General features: G+C 28.6%; 1 long non-coding RNA gene across 1 annotated transcript; it reads right to left on the bottom strand.

Moving 5' to 3' along the window:
- Nucleotides 1-769: 769 nt before the first annotated feature.
- On the bottom strand, nucleotides 770-4,052 carry LOC126846026 (uncharacterized). Its single transcript, XR_007686855.1, has 6 exons — nucleotides 3,937-4,052; nucleotides 2,553-2,622; nucleotides 2,425-2,460; nucleotides 2,321-2,350; nucleotides 1,049-1,099; nucleotides 770-799 (listed from the first exon to the last, which is right to left on the bottom strand). It is a non-coding gene; the product is annotated as an uncharacterized LOC126846026 (long non-coding RNA).
- Between the last annotated feature and the right edge of the window lie 4,959 nt (nucleotides 4,053-9,011).

Below are 9,011 nucleotides of genomic sequence, written 5' to 3'. Positions count from 1 at the left end.
ATAAGGTTTTACAAATTTTCCATTATTTTATTTATTTTTCATTTTCATTCATTTAAATTTGTACACTTGTTCATCCAGTGTAAACTTTAAGATTAATTAACGAGGGTACACCAAAAATATTAGATTATACAAAAAAATATTAGTAAAGATTTTTGGTTTACATCACTCTATTGCACACAATCCCGTTTAAGATTCAGTAATTTTATTCAACAACGGAGTTAAGTAACTCATTGTTGGTGAAAATGGTCAAATTCGTTCAATTAAAACTCATACTGTCGGTTAAACAATAAATTTGAAAAATTAGTACTTACAAACTAAAATAAGTATAGCGCATAAGAATAAAAAATATTTTTTATAACTTTTTTAAGTAAAATTTTATGTGAAACACGGTTATTTTTAATTACCCGATATTTTCACTATCAGTATTATAAAAGGTATGTGAAAATATGTTGAATTTTATAACTACCTGAGCCTTTGTGTACTATTTTTTGCAGTTGGTTCTCCAATATCATCTCTAAAATTTAAAAAAAAAAACACATTTTTATATTTATCTAATGTCTGTTTGTCAATTTCAAAATGAATGTGCTTATGATTTTTCTCATAGTTTAAAAACTAATCTGAAAGCTTTGTGTAATATGAAATACTATAAATATGAAACATGAATTACGGTGTAATGTTAAGTCATCCATTGGATTGTCTGAAATTAAAACGATAACATTTTATAATTGTGAACAACAAACAAATATAGGAAAATATTTTCAATTATTACCAGATACTGCACACATATGAGATAATGACTCTGAAATTATGATTACAAAAAACTGATTTTTTAACGATATTGGACTTAATTTCATGTTCAATTATAAATTTAAAGGAGAAAGTCAAGGTATAAAATACACATTTAATAATAATAAGAATGTTAAATATACGAATTAAAATTGAGTGATTCAAATTTAATATTTCCATCACTTATAAATTTGCATTGATAAATTGTTTTTGCAATTATTGTTTCATTACTTAATCGGTTTGCTTATAGAATAATAATTACTCATGGGAAGATTAAGTGCAACAATTTCTTTTATTTTATTCCAAAGGGTCCCTGAAATAAATAAATAATTGATTGCGTTAAAAAAATCACATGAAATTTTAATGAGACATAATATGTATAAAAGTGTTCTGAATAGAAGTACATTTTTAGTTAAAAGTGGCCCATTGAACTAGTGATAAACCGTGTTGGAATTTTATTACATAATTATTATATAAAATCTATTATAGATCATCACTAATATTGTACAAACTGAATTATAATATAATGATATTATTCGTGTGGAAGACTCTTTTGAGAAATATTCTCAATACAAGTTGCATTATTTGAGCTTAGTATCCTCAACAAACAGGGACGGCGCCAAGGGGGGGGGCGAGGGTGGGCGGTCACCCCCCAGATATTTTGCTAAATAGTATAATTTTAAATATTTGATTATTATTCCTAAAACCCAGATTTTGATTAACTGTATTTTTATATATACAAATTTAGTTATTAGTTATGACATTGCCACCAAATGTGGCCTTTTTTATCAATATATTTTGAGTGTTTTTGCAATCGGTTATCAATAATCCGTCGTCCATATAATTATGTGTTTTGGTGTGTGTGTATATATATATAATTATAATATTTACGTTTGTGTGTGTGTTTTCCAAAAATTCAGTGTTTATTGACGGATTGTTTTGGTTTAATAGAATGTAGGTATAACACGATAACTATAATCTCCACTGTCTGGTTGTTGGGCGTTTTATAAGCCTTCATTTTTACTTCGACTTTCATAGAGTACAATAAGAGCTATATGATGGCCGACAGGTAAAAATAACGCTTATTTTAAAAAGCTGCCTTACTTAAATTGTACACTAGTATATATTTTTCCTTAATCTGTAATAAATTCATATTTTATACTATTTAACTGATAAATATTAAAGTCATTCACTGATAAATCATTATGATTGTTTTTTATTGACAGAAGTAGGTAAAACTATTGTGGTTGCCCCTCCGAAAAATTCAATTGACCTTTCCCGCCCCCCTAGGAAAAAAATTCTGGCGCCGTGCCTGTCAACAAACCTTGACTTCACTAATATTGATAATTCCTGGAGTTTTTCGGTAAAAAGTATTTAAAAAAAAAAAAAAAAAATACACACAAAGGCCAATATTTGGTGGCATTTTTTCATAGAGATTATAATTCACAAATATAAATTACGTTATAGTCAGGTCAAATGCAAGTACAATAAAACCATTGAATTTATAGTATTAATAATTTTAAGTATGTCTTACCTTTTTCATCATGTATTTCAATGAGTAGGTCTGTAACAAATTATGTATAAAAACTGTAAGTCTTAAAACTTAAAAAGTATTTTGTTAACAATAAATGTACTGACTTGTAGCATGAAGCGTCCTTCTCCAGCCTGTACTATCTGTAAAAAAGTTGAATATTGAATTTTGTTAAACTTTTTTTAAACGTAAACTAAGTACCTTGGGTAAGTACTTGTAAAAGCGAATTACATACCATAAGAATGATTTGCCAAAACATTTGAAATAGCACAGAAGAGTAAGATATATATATATTTCATTTTTGTCTGCAAGTAATAATATAAATAAAAACATATTAAACGGAATTATTGGCCTAAGAACTCGAAGTAATGTAGAAAAAAAGACAAATGACTATTAAGCTAACAGTGTTATCATCAAAATTTGTTTGAATTTCCACGTTAAAAAAACTAAAGTATTTTACAAATACAATTTTTTAAATTTTACTAATGGGTTTTTTTTTTTATGGATAACAAATCGTTTTTGGATTGTATTACGTTTTATCATTTGTCGTTTTGAACGTTTACATTTGTTTGCATGATAGTACCTTATTGTTACAAATATTATATCAAACACAAATTTTGTATGGAAACCAATAAAAATATTTAAACAAATGGTTTTTACCTACGTATGTCATGTATTCTAGTTCACACATTTTTCATTACTGTGTTGATATTTTAGATCTCTTAATAAATAAATTAAATTCCTCTACATTCATTAATGTGTCGCAGTTAAGAAAATAGTATCTTTTCTATAAATGTTTACACTAGAACATTGTATAGACGATACCATATAACCGCATAGGTCATCGATATTTCTACAGTGTGATTATTTTATCATAGGCCACTCAATATCTTAGTTCAATTAATAATTTGATTTTTTTTTTCAAAAAATGTGATCTCGATTTTCAAAAAATGTATACATTTTCAGCTCCTCAATCTTAGTTTTTTTGATAGCAACTTTTTAAACATAAATTTTATTAACTTTTTACAATATGCTTTTTTTTAACTCGCTTTTGACTAAAAAAAAAAAGCAAGGGCCTTATTCAACCAAATTTAAATTACAAAAAAACTTAATATATAAAACATTATCTGGAATGTTAACTAATAAATTTATTAGGAACTTAATTGATTAGACCCACGCTTTTATTTTTAATCGAAAATTAAAGACGTTTAACATTATTTAAAATTGTATTCAATTTTTGGTTATTTTCAAAGTAAATGACATTTTAAATAAAATGTGCTACAAATAATTGGTAAATTGTTCTTGTAGTTAAATATTTTTTTTACTTTTTAGTTAAATATTTTTTTTACTTTTTAGTTAATTTTTTTACTATTTTTTAGAAAGCATGTTTCTAAAAAAATTTTTAAATTGAGAATTATGTACCAAACATTTTAAATGATCGATAAAAAATTTTTGGATAACTCTTTTTGAAGTACTTAAATAGTTATAATAATAATAATAATATGAGTACTCAACAATTTCTGGTGATATTTTTCAGTTAGTTCAAAACACATATTTTGAAAATACATGGTTTTAATAAAACCATTAAATATAAGAACACAATTTCGTTTATTACTTACTTAAATATTTGCAATGATAGTTGTACTGACTGTTTCAATGGTTTTTTTACGACTGATCGAATGGCTTACATATTGCCGACCGAAACAATAAAATCTAGATTTATTTTGCAGAATTTGTTATGCGAATTTGTTAACAACAGCAACATTAGTCATTTTTCGTTATGAACAACATATTTACATAATTCTGAATCATAATAACAAGCAGAGTATAATATTTTGTTTGTATACTAAATACTAAACCTCACAAAACAGTTCGTGCAAACGATCGCAGCAAATGGAATAGCTACATTAAATCTATCAAATTCTACTGTTTGTTAACCCAAGATAAAAATGTAGAATCAAGTTCATACGGGGATTATAGTTAGGAAAACCAATGTCATTAAACTACACTTAGTATCTAATATTAACGTAATTGTTAATAAATCCCAACATAGAATCCAATTAGTATTACTATAACTCGAATGCTGTTATTAATGAATAATTCGAAGGGTCATTAAATATTCCAAAATATGTTTTCAAAGCCACATCTTTTGTCCACCAATATGTTTCGCCTATTATATTCAAAACGGCTGTCTGCTTATGCGAGTTGCACAAAATGAGAAGTCGTTTAGGTGATTTTTTAAAAATGCATGCCGAAAATTGATTAAACCTTGACCCCTCATGTTTAAGGCTCTCTTGAATCACAGATTAGATAAAACGAGAGGGTGAACTTTGTCATTTACTTATAACTGAAACCCTCTTTAACTTAGCGTGACCAAATTCTAGAAATTAATGTATTGTGCAAAACACTTTACTATAATATTAAATCAGTCATAACGTCAATGAACATCAAGTGATACTCAGTTCTGAAACAATAACTTCTCGTAACGATTTTTTTTTCTACCAGTGATTACTCCGAGCTGAGTAGGGTTTTGATTTGCTTACATTTTCAAATATCATTTAGTTGGTTCTTTGTGAGATAAGCGGTAAAAGTTAAACTTTTGGTTTGCCGTGTGCATTTGAGGAATTTCAAAAGAAAAATTAATAGTTTTTTGGTGACATAAACAATGTGTACGTATACTTTGACGATTTGCTTATAGCAACAGAGGATGAAATTCTGCATGATGATGTAGTAATACAGGTATAAGAAAGGGCAAAACAATTAAATATAAAGTTTAATAGTTTTAAGATTAAATATAAAAGGCATGAGTTTAATTATATTGGTATGGTGTTTGGCAGTGGGGGAATGAAACCAAATGAGTACAGAAATAAAGCGTTAATGTCTTTAAAACCACCTAAATGCAAACTGGAATTACAGAGATTTTCAGGAGCTTTTAACTACTTAAGAGAGTTTATATTAAATATGTCTACTTTAATAACACCTCTGAGAGACTTATTTAAAAAAAATTGTTAATTGGTTGTGGAGTGAAGCTCGTACTGAAGTATTAGACAAACTCAAGCAAATAGTTGCAAGTTCTCAAGTATTAGTGAATTTTGACCCAGAAATTGAGATAACAATACAATGTGATAAATCACAAACGGGATGCCAAGTATCTTAAATGCTTGAAAGGTATTTCACAATTATGTATTTGGGCATAAACAAAATATATTGACAGATCAGTCGCCTTTAGTTTTAATATTTAAAAAAAAATTTAATAAAGTGATTTCAGTGCGGTTACAGAAAATGAAAATTAAACTTATAATTTATGATCTATGTGTAGAATACTTGCCTAGCAAGTTAATGTTTCTAGCAGATTTACTGTCAAGAAATTATATGTGTGATAAGGATGACGGAGCGCAATATTGGAGGAAATGATATATGCAATTGAATATAAGAATACTAACATTAGGGAAATAGCAAAAGAAACTAAAAATGATGTTAAGTTGAGTGAAGTGATAAAATGTTATACAAGTGGCTGGCCTACGAAAAAAAAAAAATTTCCAGAAAATATAATACAATATAGGAACTTCAAAAATAGTATTTGTGTTGAACAGGATGTAGTCTATTAGGAGGATAGGATAAGGGATAAGATAAGGGGCACAATGGAGACATTTTCAAGAGCAAAACAGTTGATGTTTTGGTCCGCCATGGATAGTGAAATAAGACTATTTGTAGTAAAAAATAAATTCGTTATATTATTTCACATAAAGTTAGGACAGGAAGGAAAGTGTGGGTGAGAAGTTGATTCAATTCTTACAAATGTGTTTCGTTATAACACTTATGGGGTCAGTAGAAATAATGTATTTATGAAATTAATTTACATTTTTATTTAATATAACATCATTTTTCGTTGAGCCTCTGATTTGAAACCCAAATTTCAATAACAACTGTCTCACAGCCTATGAGTCATAGGTGCGATTGGAGGTTTTTTTTTTACTGTTTATATATTTTCTTAGATATAAAATTGTTTTTTTGAAACGATTTTAGCTTCGATGCAAAGCGAGAAGGTATTGGTTTTACTCTGATGTGAGCTTTTTTTTTCGCTGTATACACTGTAACTTTTTTAATACTAGACCAATTCCTTCGAATAGCAACTCTATAAATCACAAATTTTGTCTAGTTTGTACTTTGGGGGGGTAAAAGTTGAAAAAGTTTAAGTCTTCACAGACGAAAGTTGAAAAAACAAAAAAAAAACCATACGAGTTTTTAAGTTAGAACTTTTACTGGCTATAGTATCGAGAAAAAGAGTCGGATCGAGTTGAAATGTATAAGAACGTGCGTGGTATGCCCGCGCACGTCAGTTTTGTCAAATTCAAAATATACCCATTTCCTGCCCTCTAAGGGGGGTACAAGTCTTTTTGTTTTTCGAGGTTTTTGGCCGTAATTTTAAAACTTTTGGGTTGAAAATTTGCCAGTAGTTGGAACTCATATGTATCCATAACATATTAAGCGGGTGAAAAATTCGGCACAACAGTTTTTTTTTAATTGCCGGAAAACCGTGTTTTCGCACATTGCGTATATTTTAACAAAAACACCTAAAATCTTTAAAAAAAATTGATCAAATCATTAAAACAATTTTATTTATATCTATGCAGAATGATACTATTAGGTTTTGTGCTCAAGTACCACTTTTGACTTAAAGTTTACACAAATTCAATTTTTTTACTAAAAACCCAGTGTACCAGATGTGAGAAACGGACAGACACTAAAAACTATCAGTTGGTAACGTCTATCCGTGTTAGATTAGGTTAGGGCCCAATGATCGGTATCATAATATTGTGTTTATTACATGATATCACAGGCGACTAAATCGTGTGACTGATTATAGTAGACACTCGATTTATTGGGAAAAAAACCTGTCCGTGTACTTTTTAAGACAATTAATGATTCTGATACGACAAAACCACTGTCGTTATCTCGTTATTTTATAGCCTGCGTTATATAACCTTACCGAAGGTTAACTATGAGTATTTAATGTCCAACTACCTGCAAATAATGAAGAGGACTGTTGTTTTTTGGATTCAGATTAAGTGTTGGTTTTTATGCAGTATACCGCCTCAAAATGTTTTTTTTATTACACAATTTTTTTAAAGGAAAACTAATGTTTTGCATATTTTTATACTGTTATTCATTTAAAGAGATTCACGCTTGATTGTTTAAATTGTCTAATATTAGATAATCTGCTTCGTGCTAATTTTAATTTTTTAGTTTATCAACTTGTAGCTCTAATTTTGTAAAAAAATATTTCATTATTTTATTACTATGTACTATTACTATTAAGATAATTTTTAATAATAATTAAGTCATAAATGATAATACTTTATTTTATGACTAGATTAAATCTCGTGAACATTTAACATCATGATACTGCTCCTATGCTATTATTAAAAAAACACAATTTTTAAAATCTCCATAAACGGTTATTGTTAAATAACAGGCAACAGCCGACTGCTAGTGGCTATACACGTTAGTAATATTTAACTAATAAGTAATAAATGTAGGTAAAATTTATTTTTTTCTCCATCACAGTACCAGTATACGATTTATTTTAATTTAAATGTAAGAAAATCGATTTTTCTCTAGAAAATAACAAGAAATTAATATACATGATGAGGCAGTAAAACGGCGATTTTCTAATGTATTTAAATGGTAAAACCCGTTTCACTATCCCACCCTTTACATTTTAAGGATCTATGAAAAGGTTTTTTTAGTTGCATTTTATTTTATACATTGTCAATCTAGTAAAATAGAAGTATAATATAGCTTTGAAATAATATAATCTGTGAAGTATAAATAGTTTGTGTGAGATTGCTTTAATGGAAGTATATAATACATAAATATTAATTTTATTGAGAATAAGCGATTATAATTTAAACTATGGAGTACAAACGATTGAAACATGTATCGTCGACCATTCCAACAAAATATAACAAGATATTGTATATGTGTTATTTGGTCCACTAAGTTTTTGCAAAAAAAAAAAAAACCAGTACAGTGGGGTCGGGGCATAGTGGGGACGGAGCATAGTTGGGTCGGGGCATATTGGGGACGGGGAGGTCACAGGCTTACAGGAATTTTTAAATCTGAAAGTGATAAAATCACTTTCGAAAAAACGCTTCGATGCAAATCGGTAGTTAGTATTTTCAAGCCAGTACAGTCCAAACCAAGCACAGTATAAACCAGCAAAGTTAGAAAGTTTTAAATGAAGGTTCTGTATTTACAAATGAGCATCAAAGCGTTTATTTGAAAGTGATTTTATTCAATTTTATCACTTTTATTTATAATAATTCTTGTAGACCTGGGACCTCTCCGTTTCCTCATTGCTTTGATTACATTATGCCAATACTCTACTGTACTAGTCCTCTCGGATAAAATCGCTTTCAAATAAACGCTTTGATGCTCATTTGTAAATACAGAACCTTCATTTAAAACTTTCTAACTTTGCTGGTTTATACTGTGCTTGGTTTGGACTGTACTGGCTTGAAAATACTAACTACCGATTTGCATCGAAGCGTTTTTTCGAAAGTGATTTTATCACTTTCAGATTTAAAAATTCCTGTAAACCTGTGACCTCCCCGTCCCCAATATGCCCCGACCCAACTATGCTCCGTCCCCACTATGCCCCGACCCCACTGTACTGGTTTTTTTTTTTGTT

Source organism: Adelges cooleyi, unplaced genomic scaffold (genome assembly GCF_023614345.1).
Source record: "Adelges cooleyi isolate 19-005CV unplaced genomic scaffold, UGA_ACOO_1.1 ACOO_flye_CR_arks_rails_tigmint_CR_PRNA_821, whole genome shotgun sequence".
NCBI classification, from domain to species: Eukaryota; Metazoa; Arthropoda; class Insecta; order Hemiptera; family Adelgidae; genus Adelges; species Adelges cooleyi.
The sequence above is the reverse complement of the archived record's forward strand: the minus strand, read 5'-3'. Positions and strand labels throughout refer to the sequence as shown.